This window comes from Dermochelys coriacea, chromosome 9 (genome assembly GCF_009764565.3).
Source record: "Dermochelys coriacea isolate rDerCor1 chromosome 9, rDerCor1.pri.v4, whole genome shotgun sequence".
In the NCBI taxonomy this organism is placed as follows: domain Eukaryota; kingdom Metazoa; phylum Chordata; order Testudines; family Dermochelyidae; genus Dermochelys; species Dermochelys coriacea.
In genome coordinates this window covers 33,513,099-33,537,422 of record NC_050076.1, presented here as the reverse complement: position 1 = coordinate 33,537,422, position 24,324 = coordinate 33,513,099, and the positions used below count along the sequence as shown (strand labels likewise).

Here is a 24,324-nt window from a genome sequence, read left to right as displayed (position 1 = left end):
GGATAAATTGAAGACAGATCCTAATTCTGCAAGTGTATGTGTCAATTCAGGTAATTGCCTGCATGGAGTCCAATGAAAATGAGGCATCAGCACTTGTGCATTTGTTTGTTAGGATCAGGGCCATAGCTTTTTAACACTAATGATCCGGTTCTTCAGTGTGCTTATACATCTGGGATTGTATGATTAATATACTTTTTCTGAGTATTTGCGTTTTTTATGTTACACATCTAGGTCCAAAATTCAAGGGATTAGAGATTTTGAAAGTTTTGATTTTTTTGGGTGCCCAATTTGAGACATCTTTTAAAAGCCTGATTTCTTGACAGTAGGTGCTCAGCACTTTCTGCAAATCTGACCTCCTTAAGGTGTCTCCAGTTGAGCACCCAAAAACTGACACCCAAAATCACTGGTCATTTTTGACTGTTTGGTAGTAATACAATGTGTTTATGTGATTACATTTAATTTTTGTACACATAATATACTCATGTATTTACTTATCTGACAGTTCTAGAAATCAATGTGAGTTTTGGCAATGAGGTCAGTAGGACTGTGACTAGCCCCTAGATGATGTATAGTGCATGCAATTGTTTTTACTATAACTAGATAATTATGTCACTTTCATCTTAGTCAGAACAATGAGGAGTAAGAAACAAAGCTGAAAAATGAAGCCTTGAGAGGCTGATTCACTCAGTTTCACTACGACTAGCATCATGAGGTGCAAATTGCATTTCCTGAACTTGCTGCTCCCAAGGGAAAACTTGTTATCATGAAAGAGCTCTGATGGGTGGCAGCTTTAGTTCCACCAATGGCTCCACTGACTGACTCAGTCTACCTTGTCTACGCCTGCTCCACACACTGCACTCACTTTTATATCTGCATTGGCTGCCCTGGCAGAAGAGAGGGTGGAGATCCCTTTGCAGGTGGACTTTGCACCAGGCCTGCACTGGCTTCAGCTGCTACAGACTGGACTGCAATAACAATTTCCTGATAAGCCTTCCCAGAGCGATAACTTGAGAGATACTGTGGGAACTAATTGAACAGCGCTGGGATATTGCTCCTCTCTGCCCTTCAGCCTTTAATATTAATAGGAAAGCTGCTAATTACAAATTATATTCATAGTGATAACTAGCAGCAGGTTGCTAAAGATTTCTAGAAAACCGCTTTAAACCAAGCAGGATTACCTTTAACTCTTTTCAGAGTAGCAGCCGTGTTAGTCTATATTTGCAAAAAGAAAAGGAGTACTTGTGGCATCTTAGAGACTAACACCACACAACAGAACCACTAACCCAGGAACCTATCCCTGCAACAAAGCCCGTTGCCAACTCTGTCCACATATTATTCAGGGGAGACCATCATAGGGCCTAATCACATCAGCCACACTATCAGAGGCTTGTTCACCTGCGCATGTACCAATGTGATATATGCCATCATGTGCCAGCAATGCCCCTCTGCCATGTACATTGGTCAAACTGGACAGTCTCTACGTAAAAGAATAAATGGACACAAATCAGACGTCAAGAATTATAACATTCAAAAACCAGTCGGAGAATACTTCAATCTCTCTGGTCACTCGATTACAGACCTGAGAGCGGCTATTCTTCAACAAAAAAACTTCAAAAACAGACTCCAACGAGAGACTGCTGAATTGGAATTAATTTGCAAACTGGATACAATGAATTTAGGCTTGAATAGAGACTGGGAGTGGATGGGTCATTACACAAAGTAAAACTATTTCCCCATGTTATTTCCCCCACCCCCCACTGTTCCTCAGACATTCTTGTCAACTTCTGGAAATGGCCCACCTTGATTATCACCACAAAAGGTTTTCTTCCTCCCCCCGCCCCCTTTCTGCTGGTAATAGCTCATCTTAAGTGATCACTCTCCTTACAGTGTGTATGATAAAACCCATTGTTTCATGTTTTCTGTGTGTGTATATAAATCTCCCCACTGTATTTTCCACTGAATGCATCTGATGAAGTGAGCTGTAGCTCACGAAAGCTTACGCTCAAATACATTTGTTAGTCTCTAAGGTGCCAAAAGTACTCCTTTTCTTTAACTCTTTGAGTCCCGAAATGAATGAAATTTAGTGGGTCACAAATGTATAGGCCAGATTGAGTTAGACTGCGTATGTAAATACCCAAAAGGTTGCAGCCAGGAAGGGAATTACAAAGTGGAAACTGCCTGTCCCATTTCTGGCTCTCCTGCAAGCCTTTGGTGACCAGAGGAAAAGAAGAGCATTCCAAAGCAGGTCTTAAGGGTCAGGGGGCACAGTCTACCTGTTTTACCCTATGACCTCACACAGATCTCTCCTCTCACATAGCATATTTCTGGCTGCAGATTACCTATATGCAGGACTGTTCATGATGCTGAGGATGGTCAAAATAGGACATGCTCTAACATTTTTTTTCAGCATGAATATGCAGCTATTTGGTGGTGGAGGAAGAGTTACTCTGTTTTAGTGCTTGGGGCCAGAATTTGGCTCATGTGTCTAAGTATGTTTGCTTTTGTTTTCCCTTTTATGCTTGTCAGGTTATAGGGGTTTTTCTCCTACATTCAAGTGAGATTCTTGTGCGGTTCAAATTATTCTGTGATTTTAGAAGAGTGGAATTCACTCTGGGTCATAAGGACCAAGGAAGTGCCATAATACAGATACATTTGGGGTCTAATGCTACAGTGGTGCCTAGCACAGAGGTTACTGGGCCATGCCACTAAAAGGGGACAATATGCAAGCTGTAGACATCTGGAGTAGCAGTGCTGGAGCAAGATGGAAAAAGTCACAGGTAAGCAGTGATCTGTGCAGCAGCATGTTTGGCGATCAGAAATAAACTCTTCTGACTGCAGATTAAATTTTTTTTTGAAATCATTTCTAGAAGGTGAAGGAAGGCCTACCTCTGCTTCTCCACTAACACCTGTTGTAGAGGATATGAGGCCATCCATCCTTCTGAAGACACAGACATTCTGTGCACAGTGAGTGTAAAGTGCTACTCTTGGTGTGGTGGAGAATTCTGATTTGGTAGTGTTCTACACCCACTTTGCACCCACTATACAAGGAACAAAGTAATGGAAAATCAGGCCCAAAATCATCTGCTGGAGAAGAAGGGAAGAGGGTCACCCAAATTCCCTCTGATGACCCCCTTTGCACAGACTTATTACCAGAAGCAGGAGAGGGCCACCTCATCCACAAAGGTCATGGGGCTGTAGTCTGCTGGATCCCAAAAGAAGGTGGAAGAGAGGGAGCCTTCATAGGGGTTCAATTCAGTTTACAAATAAAAAGACATAATCCCTCCTGGGAAGAGCTGATCCAGCTGACATGATGCAATTGGTTGTGTAGCATGCAGTAAGGAGTGGTTCAGATGCGGCAGGATGAGCATTGCAGCAATGGATACTAGGTCTGTGCACATCTTGTTTATCCAAACTTATCTTAACTGAACCTCAGGACTCTGTAAGATTTACCCATCATTCATGTTTGGTTAACTTTTCCCGCCATTCCTGCTCACATAGTTTTTATTATTAAAGAGTTCTTTTATTTTACCTGTAGAGTTTTGTGTTTTCTATGGAAAATTTAAAACTTCATGACAAATGGGGAAAAAAGCTTTGTTTTCAGGCTGGTTGACTGGTTAAAAATATGGATTGGATGAGCTGCATCAACTCAATTGGTATATGGAAAGAATCATGAATTATAAAAGGATTAGAGTGGAGGGGTCAGATTCAGCCTTGGTGTATGCTTCGAATTCAGTGGAGTTGTGCTCACTTGAAATAGTGCTGAACATGGCCCAGTAAGTTTGCAATTCACAAACGATTTATTTTATTCTGAAAAGATTTTGGGAGAAACTTTCTTTGAATCCAACTACTAATCATCCTGTGGATGACTCATAGGTAAATTACTTATAAACTTAACAATCAGAAGAGCTTGACAGATACACCAGTTGAGCCTCCCAAAGATGGGAGGGAAGAGAACCAAGCTGGGGGTTATCTCCAAATGAAGAGATGCCATGAGCTGTTGCGTCAGAACTCCATCTCTCCCTCATTTCTTTGGGGCTCTTCCCAGTAAAGCCGGGTGAACAGCTTATTACAGATATTATTGGTTCCAAGTGTGGACCCAATCACATATATCTGTTATTCATGAGTGGTTGCTAGATAGTTTAGGTGAACAGATTTTTGGTTCATGGTTTATTTATGACTTGTGCTATTCAGACTTTGTTGTTTCTGCTGTATGGTTGGTCACCTCTGTTACAAGTATTATTTCTTCTCTCTGATTATCTGTATGAAGTTCATAGAGTAAAAACAAGGAAACTTACTTTCAGGTATGAATTTTTTCATGCACCATTTGGGATTTGTGAATATTTTCTCAAGTCTGGGCGGCTGTTCATATAGTTGTATATGATGAATAACGCAAGCCCCCCCAAACAGAGAATGCTTCTCTTTTATTTGTGAAAATATCCACAAAAAATTTAAACTATTCAACTATTTCCCCTCATTGGAAATACGTGAGCCTAACCATCCCGTCATTTGATTTCAATGGGAGATAGTGTGATCATGTCCAAAGAGGTGTAGATGAGATCTCAGAGATGATGAGTTGTGAGTCTTAAGAAGTTTGCCTCTTGCTCTGTATATAAGATTTCTGCCATATCACAAAAACATTTTAAATTGGTGTTCTGCATAATTCATTCCTATATTTGCACATTTCACCTACTTGGTGTTGACCTTGGAAAATAATATAAATCTATAGGCTAAATCATGTATCCTTTGCATGGGTACAATGGGAGGGAAGAGAGCATAGGATATCTTTCTTTCCAGCACACTCATGCAAGAAGCATCCAGAATAGAGTTCCATTATTCCCTGGAGTACTGGACTGTTGAACTAGCCAAGGCATCCAGCAGTGCTTTTTGTCCCAAAGATAACAGTAACTCACAATCGGTCCCAGGAAGAATGCATGCTACATCACTCTTCAGAAGAAGGTGTAAATGTTGCTGCCCTGAGATCTCCCAGAAACATTCGATCAACCTCTGTCCTGTACAGAATGTCTGAGCACTACTACAAAGACCCTGTCTACACTGCAAAGTTTCTGCACAGTAAAGAAGCTTTCTGCGCTGTAACTACTGAGGTGTACACACTGCCAAACCACTTAATGTGCAGAAACTGTGCAGTTGCAGCGCTCTAAAAAAACCACCCTGATGAGAGGTGTCGAGCTTTCTGTGCCGGGGTTACAGTGCTGCGGTGCCAGTGTAGACACCATGGCAATTACAGCTCTGTGACTGGCCTCCGGGAGGTGTCACACAGTGCCTGTTCTCACCTCTCTGGTCATCGGTTTGAACTCTTCTGCCCTGCCCTCAGGTGACCAATCATCATCCCCACCCTGTAAATTCCTTTGCAAATTTGAAAGTCACCTTCCTGTTTGCTTGGTGATGCGTGCAATGGTCTCTGCGCATCTTCCAGGTGGCCATGCCTGCTCCACGCACCAGGCAATCCCCCGCTTGGAGCAATGCCGAGTTGCTGGACCTCATCAGCATTTGGGGAGAGGAAGCTGTGCAGTCCCAGCTGCGCTCCAGCCATAGGAATTATGATACCTATGGACAGATTTCACAATGTATGATAGAAAGGGCCATGACTGGGACACAGTGCAGTGCAGGGTCAAAGTGAAGGAGCTGCAGAACGCCTACACAAGGTGTGGGAGGCAAACCGCTGCTGCAGTGCTGCACCCATGAGCTGCCGGTTCTACAAAGAGCTGGACACGATACTCAGCGCCAATCCCACCTCCACTGCAAAGGCCCCTGTGGATACTTCGTTGGCTCACGTGCCAGTTGAGAGTGGACTGAGCCAGGAGGAGGAAATCTTGGATGAAGAAGGGGAGGAGAAACAAAGGTAAAGGTGGTGGAGTAGCATTGTATATCAATGATGAGGTAGAATGTAAAGAAATAAGAAGCGATGCAATGGATAAGACAGAGTCCGTCTGGGCAAAAATTACATTGGGGAAGATAACTAGTAAAGCCTCTCCTACGATAGTGCTTGGGGTGTGCTATAGACCGCCGGGATCTAATCTGGATATGGATAGAGCCCTTTTTAATGTTTTTAATAAAATAAATACTAATGGAAACTGCGTGATCATGGGAGACTTTAACTTCCCAGATATAGACTGGAGGATCAGTGCTAGTAATAATAATAGGGCTCAGATTTTCCTAGATGCGATAGCTGATGGATTCCTTCATCAAGTAGTTGCTGAACCAACTAGAGGGGATGCCATTTTAGATTTAATTTTGGTGAGTAACGAGGACCTCATAGAAGAAATGGTTTTAGGGGACAATCTTGGCTCAAGTGATCATGAGCTAATTCAGTTAAAACTAAATGGAAGGATTAACAAAATAAATCTGCAACTAGAGTTTTTGATTTCAAAAGGGCTGACTTTCAAAAATTAAGGAAATTAGTTAGGGAAGTGGATTGGACTGAAGAACTTGTGGATCTAAAGGTAGAGGAGGCCTGGGATTACTTTAAATCAAAGCTGCAGAAGCTATCGGAAGCCTGTATCCCAAGAAAGGGGGAAAAATTCATAGGAAGGAGTTGTAGACCAAGCTGGATGAGCAAGCATCTTAGAGAGGTGATTAAGAAGAAGCAGAAAGCATACAGGGAGTGGAAGATGGGAGGGATCAGCAAGGAAAGCTACCTAATTGAGGTCAGAAGATGTAGGGATAAAGTGAGAGAGGCTAAAAGTCGAGTAGAGTTGGACCTTGCAAAGGGGATTAAAACCAATAGTAAAAGGTTCTATAGCCATATAAATAAGAAGAAAACTAAGAAAGAAGAAGTGGGGCCGCTAAACACCGAGGATGGAGTGGAGGTTAAAGATAATCTAGGCATGGCCCAATATCTAAACAAATACTTTGCCTCAGTCTTTAATAAGGCTAAAGAGGATCTTAGGGGTAATGATAGCATGACAAATGGGAATGAGGATATGGAGGTAGATATTACCATATCTGAGGTAGAAGCGAAACTCAAACAGCTTAATGGGACTAAATCGGGAGGCCCAGATAATCTTCATCCAAGAATATTAAAGGAATTGGCACCTGAAATTGCAAGCCCATTAGCAAGAATTTTTAATGAATCTGTAAACTCAGGAATAGTACCGAATGATTGGAGAATTGCTCATATAGTTCCTATTTTTAAGAAAGGAAAAAAAAGTGATCCGGGTAACTACAGGCCAGTTAGTTTGACATCTGTAGTATGCAAGGTCCTGGAAAAAATTTTGAAGGAGAAATTAGTTAAGGACATTGAAGTCAATGGTAAATGGGACAAAATACAACATGGTTTTACAAAAGGTAGATCGTGCCAAACCAACCTAATCTCCTTTTTTGAAAAAGTAACAGATTTTTTAGATAAAGGAAATGCAGTGGATATAATTTACCTAGATTTCAGTAAGGCATTTGATACCGTGCCACATGGGGAATTATTAGTTAAATTGGAGAAGATGGGGATCAATATGAACATCAAAAGGTGGATAAGGAATTGGTTAAAGGGGAGACTGCAACGGGTCCTACTGAAAGGAGAACTGTCAGGTTGGAGGGAGGTTACCAGTGGAGTTCCTCAGGGATCGGTTTGGGACCAATCTTATTTAATCTTTTTATTACTGACCTTGGCACAAAAAGTGGGAGTGTGCTAATAAAGTTTGCAGATGATACAAAGCTTGGAGGTATTGCCAATTCAGAGAAGGATCGGGATATTATACAGGAGGATCTGGATGACCTTGTAAACTGGAGTAATAGTAATAGGATGAAATTTAATAGTGAGAAGTGTAAGGTTATGCATTTAGGGATTAATAACAAGAATTTTAGTTATAAGTTGGGGACGCATCAATTAGAAGTAACGGAAGAGGAGAAGGACCTTGGAGTATTGGTTGATCATAGGATGATTATGAGCTGCCAATGTGATATGGCTGTGAAAAAAACTAATGCGGTTTTGGGATGCATCAGGAGAGGCATTTCCAGTAGGGATAAGGAGGTTTTAGTACCATTATACAAGGCACTGGTGAGACCTCACCTAGAATACTGTGTGCAGTTCTGGTCTCCCATGTTTAAAAAGGATGAATTCAAACTAGAGCAGGTACAGAGAAGGGCTCCTAGGATGATCCGAGGAATGGAAAACTTGTCTTATGAAAGGAGACTTAAGGAGCTTGGCTTGTTTAGCCTAACTAAAAGAAGGTTGAGGGGAGATATGATTGCTCTCTATAAATATATCAGAGGGATAAATACAGGACAGGGAGAGGAATTATTTCAGCTCAGCACCAATGTGGACACAAGAACAAATGGGTATAAACTGGCCACCAGGAAGTTTAGACTTGAAATTAGACGAAGGTTTCTAACCATCAGAGGAGTGAAGTTTTGGAATAGCCTTTCAAGGGAAGCAGTGGGGGCAAAAGATCTATCTGGTTTTAAGATTCTACTCGATAAGTTTATGGAGGAGATGGTATGATGGGATAATGGGATTTTGATAAGTAATTGATCTTTAAATATTCAGGGTAAATAAGACTAATCCTCTGAGATGGGATATTAGATGGATGGGATCTGAGTTACTATAGAAAATTCTTTCCTGGGTGTCTGGCTGGTGGATCTTGCCCATATGCTCAGGGTTTGGCTGGTTGCCATGTTTGGAGTCAGGAAGGAATTTTCCTCCAGGGCAGATTGGAGAGGCCCTGGAGGTTTTTCGCCTTCCTCTGTAGCGTGGGGCGTGGTTGACTTGAGGGAGGCTTCTCTGCTCCTTGAAGTCTTTAAACCATGATTTAAGGACTTCAATAGCTCAGACATAGGTGAGGTTTTTTGTAGGAGTGGGTGGGTGAGATTCTGTGGCCTGCGCTGTGCAGGAGGTCGGACTAGATGATCAGAATGGTTCCTTCTGACCTTAGTATCTATGAATCTATGAATCTAGGAGACCCAGAGGCAGAGGATGGTTCAGAGGCCAGAGATGAATGCAGTCAGGAGCTCTTTTCTACCCCAGAGCAGGCTAGCCAGTCACAGCTGTTGGATCTTGGTGAAGCACAAACAGGAGAGGAGGCCCCTGGTAAGTGGATCTGATTTTGGGAATTGCTGAAGTGATTTATTGGGGGCAGGAGGGTTGCAGAAATCAGGGTTGTCTCCCACCGCATGCCTATTCTGAGCGGCAGAACAGGCAGTTGACAGACTCCCTCACTTCACCGGAATCTCCCTCAGAGATCTCCAGGAAACTCGTGGAGATACTGGGCAATCTGCTGCCACAGGTTCTTCGGCAGAGCTGCTTTGTTTCTTGCCCCATTAACGGTAACTTTCCCTCACCACTGTGCTGTTGCTGCGGGGGGACCATTGCTGCACACAGGCGAGCCGCATAGGTGCCAGGACAGAAGCCGCAGGCTTGGAGAAGACCCTCCCTTGATTCCCTGCTCACCCTCAGCAATGAGATACCTTCTATAATGATCACATCCTGTGGAAAGTGTGGGGACAGGAATGATTATCAAGCTCTCTCTCTCTTCCCCCCCCCCGCCTGCCAACAGTGCTAGCTCTCCCCAAAGCCTTGTGCCCAGTGTACAGCAGGGTCCGGGAAAAGTGATTCACCCTGCCTCTGTGGCTACTCACCATTTTGGGGGTCTTGTGGCTCATGTGTGCTTGCCTCGGGTCAGCCAGTTAGTGACTGGTGTGTGAGTACTGGCTATGTTTTAAAGCACTGAATCAGTGTTATCTGTGTTGCAAACAATACTGCTTCTGTAAAATGTTGCATTTAAACTTCACAGAGATGAGCTTGGGAGGCCAGCCTCCCTTATCGGTGGCAGAATGGCTGCGCAGAATTAGAAAGCGGCCACTAAGAACTAAGGAGGACTTTCTCCGTGAGGTTATAATGCACTCCGCCACTGAGGAACAGGAATTGAAGGAGTGGCAGGACAGCAAGAAGAGGGACCAAAAGGACAATGCGGCACACCAGAAAGAAGCCATGGAGCAGATCTTAAATGTTATGGAGCGTCAAGTGGACACGCTCCAGGCAATACTAACTCTTCAAACCAAGCAGCTCTGTGCCCACCCTCCCCTGGAGCCGCTGTCACAAAACTCTTTCCCATGCGCCCCCTCCACCCTCACCCCTCACTGCCAACACACCGTTATCAACCTTCTGGCTCCACTCTCTACCCACAGTTCAGCAGTGCAGACTCCCACTACCCACTGCACTCAACACCCATCCCTCTGCAGTTTGGTTCTGCTGAAATACAGCACCCGCTGCATTGTACTCCAAAGGAGAAGGTTGTGTATGATCCCTGGACATACACAAATCTGTAGCCATCCTGGGACCCCTTCTCCTCTTGATACCTACCCATCCCCCATCTCCCTCCCTGCTGATGAATTTTTTCATTTGACTCTCTCCTCTGGTTGTTGTCTTTTAATAAAAGAATTGTGTTTGATTGAAATCAATCTTTATTCTATTACGTGAAAGCAAAAAGAGCACTGCAAAACAACATACAATTATGTTAAGGCCCCTTCTTGCATCATGTGCACCAATCACCTCCTAGCATTACAAGCTCTGCAATCCCAAGCATAGCAACAAATATTAGTGGCTTTCAGCCTCAAATTGCTGCCTCGAGGCATCCCTGATCCTTATGGCCCCACGCTATGCCCCTCTGATAGCCCTGGTCTATGGCTGTTCAAACTCAGCCTCCAGGCGCTGAACCTCTGCGGTCCAGCCCTGAGTGAAGCTTTCATTCTTCCCTTCACAAATATTATGGCACGTACAGCATGCGGCTATAAGCATAGGAATATTGTCATCAGTCATGTCCATCTTCCCATACAGGCATAGCCAGCGGGCTTTTAAACAGCCAAATGCACACTCACCAGTCATTCTGCACTTACTCAGCCTGTTGTTGAACCGCTCCTTGCTGCTGTCAAGTTGCCCCATGTACGGCTTCATAAGCTATGTCATTAAGGGGTAGGTGGAGTCTCCAAGGATCACAATGGTCATTTCAGCTTCCCCTACGGTGATCTTCTGGTCCAGGGAGAAACTCCACAGGTGGCAGGGAAGGTAGCAAGGAAGCATCAGCCACAGCCACAGAAATACTGGTAAAAAGAAAAGGAGTACTTGTGGCACCTAAGAGACTAACAAATTTATTTGAGCATAAGCTTTTGTGAGCTACAGCTCGCTTCATCGGATGCATTCAGTGGAAAATACAGTGGGGAGATTTATATACATCATGTTCTCTAGGTATATAAATCTTCCCACTGTATTTTCCACTGAATGCATCCGATGAAGCGAGCTGTAGCTCACAAAAGCTTATGCTCAAATAAATTTGTTAGTCTCTAAGGTGCCACAAGTACTCCTTTTCTTTTTGCGAATACAGACTAACACGGTTGCTACTCTGAAACCAGAAATACTGGTAGTGTCACCATGAGAAAAAGCTAAGAGAATACTCTTTTGGGCTGAGTTCTGGCTGAAAGAGGTTTGAAACTGTAAGCAAAGAAATGATCTCCTGCTGCTTGATTACTCTTGTGTTCAGAGAAACAGGACTTTGTGCATTTTTTGTAAATAAACAGATTGCATTAAAGAAATAACTGACCCTATAATCAATATCTCCTCCTAAAAGAAACAACTTTCAGGATCCTGAATTTCGGTTAACCACTTGGTCAAAAAGGGATAACAATACTGTTTAATTTGTCATGCTTCTTGAAGACACATTACATTATCAATTTAAAACTAGAAAGTTTAAGACAAGCCAGGAAATCTGCAGTGCTGTGATGTGAATCTGGACTTGCATTAAAGATTTCCAGTTTCTACACGATAACACTAGTGAGGTTGATGCAACTATGAAAAAGGCTGTGCTTGCACATCTTGGTCCTTTCCTCTTCCTGGGGCTGGAAGCAGAAGTCGTAAAGTATCACAAGAGCTGCTTCTCTTGCAGTATTTCTCACTTCATTAGATGCAGGAAATATCAGAAATTTCATGATCGAACCTGTTCTCATAATTTTCCTGGCCAGTTTTTCTGTCCCAAAGGTTTCAGATATGTGGCATGAGCACCCATACTTTTGATGCATATCCAAACCTCCTGAACTTCACCCACCACCACCATAAACTTATCTGGAGAGACTTCATCACTTGGGATTATTTCCTTTTATGATATATGCACACAATCTTATTGATACAATGGGATTTTTGTGCATGTACGGAGGGGGATATACCTTAACATTGTCTTAGGTCTCCACACTAGAGCAATATTTAGAGTATCAAATTCATTGAGGTTCCAGTAGAGGTGGGGCAGAACTAAAACCCTGAATCCAAACATCCTAGAATTTGTGGGCACAAATTTCACAGATGTCCTCTATCTCTTGAAAAGATTGAGTCGAAACCCTGGGTCTGTAGTGGCCTGAATTTTGGATGTGGCAGATTGAGGTCTGGATCACGATTTTTTGGCATGGCCCATCGCTGAGTTCAAGTGCCTGTTAAGTTTAGAGTGGTGTAGTCATTGTAACAGGAAGTCAAAACACGAAGAGTCCTCTCCCACTACAAAAAAGTAACTTTGGATTCCCTTCCTCTATAGCAGAAAGATGCATTTGTCAAATGTATAACTCTGAGCACTGAAAGGATGGTTGAAGTTTCCTTTCCAGCCATACTGTAATGAGCTAGTCAGGGAACATATACCACTGCCCTCTGCTAGATATAATTAGCTCAGTTGAGTGTCACAGGCCCTAGACTGCAAACAGAGATTTTCCTTTGGAGTAGGAGCATATGAGTTCTATCATTTCTGTCACTATGAATTTCCAAATGTCCATGGTGTGCAGCATACTGACAACCGTGTGATCATAGATGGCCATGAATTTATTGCAATACTTTTATCTTTCCTTGTAGCTGTTATCTTGTTGATTGAATATGTGGTGTCATAAAAGAGAGGTAGGTGCTAAACAAACATAGATTAAATGCTTAGACTAAGTAAACTGTAATAAATTGTCACCATTTACTTGTCAACTACATACAGTGTATTTAATTAACCTTGCACATAACCACTAAGTGCAGATTAGATCATCACTTATCAGCATCAGTAGAAAAACTGCAGATTTCCTGAAAATGTCAGATTATTACTGTGGATGTTCTTTTCAGAATGCAGGATTTTTTTAAATTGCTTATATATTAAAATTAAGTGTCTTTACTCACAATAATCTAGAAGACCATGAATAATGTAACGGCATAGTATTTATGAACTACATTCTAAACTCTTCTGAGTAAAACCTTGGGACATTTTTTGGTTTTGCTGGTTACACGTCATATAGTCCTGAACTTCCCTGGGTTTGTTTGCTTCTTCTCTTTTTAGTGAACAATATTTTCATAATGCTAAGAAGGAAACAACTTTAATTTCACCTGGGGAAAAATAAAAGGTAAGGTAAGCTTTCCTTACAATCAGAATTATTTCTATATTTCTTTAATTAGTGAATGTTGATTACCATTGCATGGGAGTGTGTGTGTGTGTGCGTGTAACTGGAGCAGACAGAATTACATCTTTTTACAACGTTGAGTTTGAAAGTCCACATTGGTGCCAGTTTCTGAAGAAGCTTCATATTAAATGGGTCACAACACGCAGATGAACCTAAGGGCAGGATTTGGATAATCAATATCTTTAAAATATTACCACAAGTCTAAGGTTGTTTTTTGGGGGGGTGGATGGGGAGAAGAGTGTGAATCCACCAAAGCATTGTTCTCTTCATCCGGAAGTTCAATTTTTGCCAAAGAAAATCTACTTTCATAGAGTATTAGAACCACACAAACAGTATCTCAGAAAAAAAAGGCTCCTTTTAAAAATCAGCTTTAAAAACTGCTTTTGTCTGAAACTCAAAATAACCTTTGTCCCTAAAATATAGTGACATAGCTTTTTTAAATATTCTGAATGATTAAACATAAATGTAAACCCTCCCTTTCCTCCACAATTTTTTTAGTTCTTCTTTCTCAGAGGAAAAAATACATTCTGAATTGCAACAGAATAATATTCCTAATAAATATGTTTAGAAATATATATCCAGAGCTGTTTTAAAATCTCTTCAAGAGACAATCCTAACCAGGTTACTGGTTAGAAAACAAAATAGTTCTTGACTTCTAGATTTTAACTTTTATGTGTAATCAGCATGATAACCATGTTGTACATCCCCCCGCCCTGTATTTCTGAAGAAATGTGAGGGACAAATCTTGAGAATACCTTTAGAACATCCAGAATTCCTACTGAGTCAAATCCTGCTCCTGAAGTTGACATTAATGGCAGAACTCCCACTGAGTTCAATGGAAGAAGGGCCATTTCCTTCAATGGAAATTACAGGTGTTTTTTCTGATATCAGGGACGAGTTCTTTGGTCTCTTTTCTGGCTACTTTGCATATGTAGTTTAGACCAGGGTTCTCAACCTTTTCTTTCTGAGCCCCCCACCCCACCTCCACAACATGCTATAAAAACTGCACAGTCCACCCGTGCCACAATAACTGTTTTTCTGCATATAAAAGCCAGGACCAGCGTTAGGGGGTAGCAAGCAGGGCAACTGCCGTGGCCCAAGCCACAGGGGCCCCGTGAAGCTAAGTTGCTTGGGCTTAGCTTTGTGCCCCGCCACAGCAGGGCTTGGGCTTTCTGCTCAGGTGAGTCTAAAGCTGGCCCTGACTGGCGCATCCCCTTAACCTGCTCATGGCCCCCCCAGAGAAACACTGGATTAAACCATAAAGAAAAAAACAGTTCTGGAAGCATATGTAATGTTGCTGGAAGGTTGCCAGTGTGTAATTACTAAGAAAATGTCTGAATTCCTCAAAGCATATTGTTTTTTAAATAGCATGATGGCTGTGGTAGTACTGTTCTGTAACAAGACATAATGCCTGGGAATATAGGTATGATATATAATGTAGGTGCAAACAAATCCATAGATTTAATGCAAGTATAAATCATCAACTCGATCATATCAGCTTCCTGATGCTGAGAAAAGATTAGAAATTTCTTATCTGGGTGTCACTGTGGCCTGTTCACTACCTGAGCCAAGTCTGCTTCTCTGCCTGTAATTTTTTTCTTGTTTTGAATCAATCTCACTTTAAATTATGCCAATTTTTAGGCAAGAAGCAGAACGGTTTTTATGGCTTTGTGATTCTAGTGGCAAAGGTGCACTTAGCATTGCTACAGTCACCACTTCTGCTGGGGGAACTCTCTTGTTTCCCTGCCAGCAGCACTGTGAATGCGTGGGAGTATTCTGCATAGTTCCCACAAACATAGACACCCCTCCAGAGGGAACACCCCTCACCCAGGGATTCCCTTTTGCAAGGGGAATACTCAGGAAGCTGGCTAAGCCGTGTTTTCTCATGCTTTGCACCACCAGAGCTTTGGGAGGATCCTTGTTTATATCTTTTTTCCCAAATTGTGTCAATGATTGAATTTCACTTTAAGATTTTAGGTTCATTCAAACCCGAATGTTAGGTGGACCTTGGATGGTGCAAACCCATTTGGGCTGAAAACAGAGAAACGCAATGCAAACTAAAGCTATCATGTTTTGTACTATAATAGTAATACATGATACTAATAATCAGGATTAGATGCCAGTCCTGATTTTCATTGCTTTGCACCCTGAGTGGTAATTTACATCTGGGCAAAATAGACATGAGCCCTTCTGAGCAGGGGCGGCAGATTTATATAATTTTTGGTGGTGCTCAAAACTGGTCGACGTCACCCCCCCTACCCCACACACCTGCCTTGTAAGCCAATATATATATTTTAAAATAATGTAAAAGTGGACTGGAAACGGTAAGCGTTTAACAGTTTCCCTGTATTGCACAATGTGGGGTTGGGGATGAGGGCTCTGGCTGAGGGTGAGGGCACTGGGGTGGGGCTGGTGATGAAGGGTTTGGGGTGTGGGAGGAATCTCAGAGCTAGGGCAGAGGGTTGGGGTGTGGGGGTGAGGGCTGCAGGGTGGGGCCAGGATGAGGGGTTCACAGTGCAGGAGGGGGCTCAGGGCTGGGTTAGAGGGGGGAGTGAGGGCTCTTGCTGGGGGTGTGGGTGCTGGGGTGGGGTGAGGCCAGAGATGAGGAGTTTGGGGTGCCAGAAGGCTGCCTTGGGGCTAGGGCCAGAGAGGAGGATTCCCCTCTCCTCCCCAGCAGCACACTCACCCCGCACCACTGTCACTGCACATGCTCCTAGGGCCCCTCTCAGGTCCAGCAGGCAGGGCTGGGGGATGCTCCAGGGGAGGCGCACGGGGTTGCAGGCAGCGCTGGGGGAGAGACCTGGCCGCAAACATTGGTGGAGCGGACCCCCCGGGCCCTGAATATTGCTGGAGCTCGGGCATCACGGGCCCATATAACTAGCCACCCCTACTCCTGAGGCTGCTTTGCAGTACTCCAGCCAAAAACCTACTTAACTTGCTACCTAGAGATTCTGTGGCATAGGGAGGTTCCTGAGCAATACAGAGCCAAAGTCGCTGATTCCACATCACTCCCCCTACGAAATGAGCATTGGTAAAGCGGGTATGGCCAGAGTATTAGAGTTCTGCTGTGCTCCAGTGATCTCTGGTAGCCAGAGCTGCCCATTAGGGATCATTAGAGAGACCAGGTGGGGGTAAAAAGAAAAGGAGTACTTGTGGCACCTTAGAGACTCCTATTGGACCAACTTCTGTTGGTGAAAAAGACAAGCTTTTGAGCTTACACAGAGCTCTGCTTATACTGCAAACAACCTTAGGGGTCCTAGCAATTTAGAACATCCCAAGGCTGCTGTAAATTGCTCCTCAGAACCAGAGCAGTACCCAGCAGCCTGACAGTCAGAGGATCTTGCCTAGTGATCTTGTCTATCATTACAGAGTCATTAAAGTTGATGAACACTGATGCTGATCCCAGGAATTGAGTCATATTAGACTTTCAGGCTTACGAGAATGGCACTAGGGATACCAAGTCCCATTGTGGGGTTGTCAGAGAAGACATTTCAAAGGGACAGTCTATCCTGAGGGTAACATCTCTATCAAAAAGTGGGGGATTATTGGACGAATGTTTCCCCTGAGACTGTTAACAGGGTTGAGAAACCCCTTCAACGAGAGAATTCCCCCAAACCAGCTATAGGGTTGTGGTTCCCCCATATATAACTAAATGCTAATAGAGGTGTGTGAGGGAGGGGAGGGAGAGGAGTTTAATTTAAAAATAAGCAGCCTAGCCTAGACCCATCTGTTCCTCCTGTTTTCCAGTATGCTTGTGCATGGGATTATTCCAGCCCCAAGGATGGGTGTAGTAACTACCAATAGCTGTGCAATCTCAGTAGTGAGATTGGATTTGAGAAAGGGATTTAATGGGGCTGCAGGGGGTTCAGTTAGATGTGCTTGCCTCCATCTAAGCAGCTCAAGAACTCCCTCAAGTTTTTCCTTTGGGCCAGTCAGTCCAATCCAGGCACAGTACATGTGTTTGCTTGGGGCTTGTCTGATCCAAAAGGTTCCGTATAATTTCTTCTGGATAAGCCTTTAATGGAACACCATAAAATTGATAGCTACTCTGAAGGCCCTGATTACTGATATATTCATCCTTCCCTGCTAGTATTAATGTTGAGTTTATGGCTGTCATTTTATCCAGAATAAAATACCCCTAGATATAGAGTGGTAGATTTGTACTGGGGGAAAAAATGGGCAGGAATTATATTCCACTCTGCTTTGAGAAACCATCATGTGTTCTGTACAGATGTTTCCCATTGAAATTTCAGCTACATTATATTTGGAAGAAGCTTGGGGCTGGTTTCGTAAATTAGAATGTAAGAAACATTGTGGGAATGGGATTATTCACTTTCACTTTTAGTTACACCTATTTGTATCAAAGAATAAAATAATTGCTACTTAGCTTGGACCAGCTTTTGCCTTTAATATTTGAAGTTTTTTTAAAATTGGCAAAAGAACTAAAAAAAAAGAAACCAAAATCTGCTATCTCAAAAGCTTAATTGAAGTCCCCCTGGGTTGGTCAGAACTCACTTTAGTGTCAGTCAGCAATTTCATATGAAAGATGTGATATTTGTAAAGTGAAGTTTAAGCTATGGCCTCAAGTATAATATAGCTTTCAAGATCTATATGAATTTTAACTAACCACACTTATTTCCTGTTTCAGCACTTCTGAAGACCAACAACATCTGCAGACTGCTGCAGTAGGATGAGGCAAAATCATATGCTGATTCACCCTATCTTCCATTCTGAGACATTACCCTCACCCTCCTCTCTTTTGCAGTACTTCAAATTGCTCTTTTCTCTGTCTGCCTGTTTTAATTTGGCTGGCCACTGATTTGGGTATTCTCTCCTTGATCCATAAGTCATTGAGTTGAAAGTTCTGTGGAGGTTACTGATGCACACAGAGTTTTCACTTCCCATCATGTTCAGCTTCTACATTTTGTGTGTGTGTTCTCATTATTGTTGTGCAAAATGAAGACTTGTTTTATGCCAGGTTTGGTGCTTGTACAGTCTCAGGCAATGGAACTGACAAAGTGACATAGTACTGTAGTGAGAATTGAAAAATTACAGATCAAATTCACTACTTGGGTTATGCCAGAGAGCAGCAGAAAATTTTCCTGGAGCCAGGGCTTCAGTGGAAGAAGCCATCTCCATCTCCTGCTTTGTTGGGGTCCTGGAGTTGGCTGATGAAGCTCACAAAGTGTTAGGGCTCACTTAGGAGGCCACTAGTCCATGATTCTCCATCTCCCAAGCAGTCTCTTCCCCCCAATAAGAAAAAGAGTAGTTGTGGCACCTTAGAGACTAACAAATTTATTTGAGCATAAGCTTTCGTGAGCTACAGCATCCGATGAAGTGAGCTGTAGCTCACGAAAGCTTATGCTCAAATAAATTTGTTAGTCTCTAAGGTGCCACAAGTACTCCTTTTATTTTTGTGAATACAGACTAACACGGCTGCTACTCATCCCCCAATGGTTCCACAGGCGATCCAGACAGAGTTTAAAGCTGCCTTATCCAGAGAAATGCATCAGATGAGGGGTGGTGGTGAAACTGCTGTTCCCCTTGCTCCAGCTGTCCCAACAGGTATAGGCTGGTTCGTATTACATCCTCCTGCACCATTGAGGGATATATAGATGCACACAATATAAATATTGTAATAGTAACAAAGAATAAAAATCTATTTAAGTAGGCAATGAAGCACCTAAAGATACCCAAAACAAACAGCTGAGAATTCCCTGCTGTGTACTGTGGGTTGGAGGAGGTAGAGACAGGGTACACTTCATTAGGATGATCCTTTGCTAGCATAACAGCTTGTAACATCCCCCAGGGAGCTAATATAACTTAGAGCAGCCTTAGTGTTCAGTTGGTCTCCAGGATTCAGCGAAGCAGGAAGGTGGCTTAAAGCTCTGGCGTAACTGACCATCAGGGCCTTGGTGTCTGTTGGAAATTTACTTTGAGTAGAGTTTGTACATCTTTACTATTCTGGCAATCCTGTTTGCTTCAGTCACACACATATCCCACTGGGCCAGATTTTGGTTTCTCTTACCCTGATATGAATGAGGAATAATTTCCTTGAAGTTAATGGAGTTACACTGGTGTAAAACCAGTGTACTCAAAGTGACAGGAGAGTCAGGGCCAACGGGACAACTTGCATGAGTAAGGCAAGCAAGATTTGGCCCCATATTTGTGATTCAGTTTTTAACTTTTAAAACAAATTCGGCTGAAACTGAAACACTGGATCAAGAACGCTATGAAACCCTGTCTCTTTTATTTATGCTACAAAGAGTTTTCAGTTTACCAAGAGTGAATTATACATGGCAGATGAAATAGCAGCCTAAGAATTTCCATACAGAGTACACCCAGTGCCTAGACTTTGTACACACTAGAACTGAATCAGTGCTGTAGTTGTTGAAAGGGACTTTGTGAAAGGTTCTTTACAGGCTTCTGTGGCTCTGTTGCAGAGCCTATATTAAATTCATAGATTAAAATTCTGCGATTTGTCAATATACTTCAAATCTAAGCTCCAGCCATGGCCCTTAAACTACTGCTCCCTCTCTGCCCATATATGGAAAAGGACTCATTCTGCCTAACTAATGCCTGAACAGAGCAAACACTTAATCTATGCACATATAAGGGGTGATTACCGGGCCTGACACAACCACAGGAGACAGCGTGTCTTTCATCGGGGTAGTCTGTATGTTCTAACAGGGACAGTAGTTCTTGTTTGTTTATGTATTGAGCACTGAGTATGCTTGTCCCTCTACATAATATAGAAGACATGCTTCGTTATTTTACGGTCAAATGAAATAAATGTTTTAGTTGGGACATAAATTGCTCTCAGAGCTTAGAGAAGGCTGCTGTTTCACAAGGGCATGCATTTTTAAAATAGATACAGGCCCCAGTCATGCAATCCCCAGTCCACAGGGCTGGAGCCCTATACCTGCATAGAGCCTTATTAGAGGCAGAGGTCTGCCTATGTGAAGTAACTTGGAAGATCGGGGCCATAATATCACTTCTGTGGTGATAGATTACCGTTGGTAGGCTGTGAGGAAACAGTGGCTCTGCCTCATGCAAAGGATGCATTGTGTCGCCCAGCTACTGCTTTCCACCTACCTTAAAAAGAAAGTATTTTCTGTGTTTCTATTTCTGTGAAAAGGAAACACACATAGGGTGACCAGACATCCCAATATTCAGGGCTTTGTCTTATATAGGCGCCTATTACCTCCACTCCCTGTCATGATTTTTCACTTATGCTATCTGGTCACCCTAAACACACAGCGTCTGCAAGAGTGATTTATTCATCAAAATATACTTCACATACTCAGTGTTTGACCACATCCTTTCAAATACGTATAGGCATATTTTTAGCTCTCATATAGTTTCATATTCCTACTGCCTGCTAAAAGATACTGCAATGGCGGTGTCTCAGGTATCAATGGTATTTTTTGCAGTACTCAGATGCTGTGAGGATATGTTGCCCATGATCCACACACAACCTGTCTGTATCTGGAAGGATTCTTGAAGAAGATGACTATAAATTGATATGAAAACTACGTTTGGCATATAAAAAATGACAGCAGCAGATAACATATATCCTTATGGCTGTGCCTCACTACTGCTGAGAAGCAGCCCCAGGTTTGCACCTGGCACAATGAAAATTTGCCTCGATGTTGTCCCATTGTATGCTCATAGCAGTTTTGGGAATGTAGAAACTTTATATCCTGTGGCTGACAGCTCAGCAGCAGTGAGCTATAAGCAGAGTAAAAGCCTGCATAGATGCTTTTCTAATAAATGTGGTTTACTGGCAGACAGTCATTAGAGAAGGAACTTAAAGGCCATTCTGTCTGCTACTCAATACTGTGTTGATTCTGTTAAATAGCTAGTACCACTCTTAGTATATAACAGGGCTCCAACTGCTAATAAGTATTCATAATGGAAAGTCCCTCAGTTATCGAAGAATTGCTTTAAAAAAACTTTTGAGTAGGAAAGCATTTTCTATGGAAAAATATTTTTAAAAATCCCATCTTGCTGGGATTTAAAAAACAAACATAAATGAGGATGATCATCATTCCTGAGTTCAGATATAATATCAATTAGGGCTAGTGGTGGTAATAGTGTCAGCTTTCAATCTCAGTTGTTAGCTTGTTACAATCACCTTTCAGCATGTAATACAGACCCAGTGCCAAGAGTGTATCAATGCAAATATCTCCAACTAATTTCTGGTCAGCACACACAATTTACCTCTACCTAACAGCACCATGCGCCTCTGTTTTATATCACTAGTATTCCATTGTAAATTTTTATTTAGCTACTGCAAATCAAGCTGTCCTCTTAACAACCATAATCTAAACAACAAATCTGTTTCTTGTTTCTCTGTGTTGGAAAGTATTCTCTGTACTATGAGTGATGTAGAAAACCTTTGTCTATCCTTGAAAGCATGTGAATGTGCTGCAGGGGGCACTGAAAAGTGAATTTCCCCACAGTGAGGGATTTGTAAGACTGTGTATGGATCAAGGAAACCTCTATTTTAGCACACTATTTCCTGCAGAAAAGATTCCAATAAAATATTGGCCTTTAGAATGGTTGCTACCATATCTAGATCACCAGCTACTAAACATAGTAGGTAAAATTTGATTGAGGATCCTAGGTCCCATTGATTTTCAGTGAGACTTGGGCAACTAGAAACCTAAGTCATTTTTGAAAATGGGACTTGGACTCTGAAGATAGCCCCCAACCCTGCTGTGGTCACCTAGGACAGGGGCTAGGGAGTTCCCACTCCGGGGTACTCTCTCTGCACTGGGCACTTCTCCGACCCACTGACCATTACATACAAGTTAAAGCAAATGCAAGTTATTTAATCAACAATTAATTTTAAAAAGAATAAGGGAAAATGGGAAAGGTTAAAGGAAACACATCAGCCCGCTCTGTGGCAGGGAACATCACAAACAGTGTCTCTGGAATGTCAGGGCAGTTCACAGTCTGTTCCTTGTAAGTCCCAAGCCTTCTTCTCAGGCCCTGGCTGTGCTGCAGGGATGCTGTGGGTTGGACACTTGCTCTGGTGGTGGCCACACGCTCTCAGGCTCTAAGTGGTAGGACCCTTCTTCCCAGTGTCACCCTCGCCCTGTCGGGATTATGATCCAAGCCTGGCCTGCAGAGCCTCTTGGCTGAGGCGTCTCCCTGTGCTAGGCCCGCTGCCCAGGGTCCCCCTCGCTCTCCCCAGCTGCTCACCACACCCAGCTCTGGACTGCTCCAGCCCCAGCTCCACCACTCGGTCTCTGCTGCTCTGCCTCAGCTCCCTGAGCTGCTTCTTTGGCCCCTCTGGCTCTGGTTGCTGCAGCTCTGCTCCCAGGACAGGTCTGCTCTGCAGGCTGCTTCTGTGACTCTGCTTTCAGCACTGACCTGCTTCCTGGGCTGCTTTTCTGGACTCTCTGGCTCTGGTTGCTGCAGCTCTGCTCCCAGGGCAAGTCTGCTCTCTCTGGGCTGTGCCTCTGGCTTTGGGGCTGTAGCTCTGCTCCCAGGACAGGATCTGCTCTCTCTGGATCTGGCCCAGCTCTGCTCCCCAGCTCAGCCTGGGCCTCTGCTTTCTCCTTAGCTCGGCCCCACTCTGTCTGACCCAGGCGATTCCAGCTCACACGTGGACAGGACCTCTCTGGCCTCCTGACTCCCTGATTAGCCTGCTCGCCTTGTCATTCAGGCTGACCTGGAGCATTGGCCTCTCCCCATTGCTCCTAGGGACTGGCAGTCTCAGGGTCCTGATTCCCCATCGACCCTTCCCCCTTTTTAGTACTGGGAGCTAGCAACTAAAACACCCCCACTGAATGTTAGTAAGGGGGCAACAGTCCCCTTACACCAAGTTCATACCGGTTAACATAATTTAAAATAAACTTTCAGAGGGGCTTATGCCCCCTTAGGTGCCCTTTCACTGTCTTCCCCGTATCGTTTACAAACGGTCCTGCCAATTCCTGAATCCATTGTTAAGGTCTCAAAAATCTCCATGTTCTAAGCTATAAGTAAAACCACTCAGACTTATTATTATTATTCTGCTCTTTATCACTTTATATAATTGCCGTTTATAATGAGCCTCTTATGCAATGAATACTGATAAAGGAACAAATATACTAACTCCTCTGAGATTGCTAGTAAGGAGGACATCAAATGCAGAGGGCTGCCCTATGCATATGTGGGGAAATCCTAATACTGAAGGGTCTGGCTAGGGAAGTAAGTTACTGGATCTATGATCTACATCTGTTTTCTTAGAGAATTTAGTGCTTGTCAAAGGTTTGAGATTCAGTTTTGGAGACTGAATTTTTGTATTTATCCACAGAATATGAGCAGTGGTAATATAACCTTTCCCATGCTGCATCATCAACATGCCCCCACTCTAATGTGGAGGGATGATCAGGAAGGGTGGGGGAGGGTAGTTCAGCCTCCTTGCCTATTTAGTCTTTGATGTCTCTTCTAAACTGCAAAGGGCCATCTAGACCAGCTGTGGTGTGGTGGTGTTTGTTGTTATGTGGACATTTGTCAAGGGCAAACTCTTTTTAAGTAGGCCACTAAAAAAAATTTGATACTTAAGTAGGCCACTACAAAAACAGCATATACTTTAAAGGTTCCGGTATGCATTTTTTCTAGTAATTAAAACTAACACATCTAATGTAAATGTCTGTGTCTAAACAATTGATAAATGTATACAATCAAATACTAACCCTGATACTGATTGATAACTGCACTCATGGTAGAAAAAAATAATATGGAAAACATGATAAATTTCATCTTGTTTTGTTTTTTCCCCACCAGGACCAAAGTGCTAGATTTGAAGATGATGCGTTCATCCAATAAGTCACTGAATGATACAACAAAAACAAAAGAACTAGAGATAATAAAGGCATCCCTTTACTTGTTTGATTTCATCTTCATTACTGCAATTGG

General features: G+C 43.0%; 1 long non-coding RNA gene across 1 annotated transcript; it reads left to right on the top strand.

Annotated features, from left to right (window-relative positions):
* Positions 1 to 12,904: 12,904 nt before the first annotated feature.
* Positions 12,905 to 24,297, top strand: LOC122455927. The gene is made up of 2 exons (XR_006274454.1): positions 12,905 to 13,356; positions 24,193 to 24,297. It is a non-coding gene; the product is annotated as an uncharacterized LOC122455927 (long non-coding RNA).
* The last annotated feature ends 27 nt before the right edge of the window (positions 24,298 to 24,324 follow it).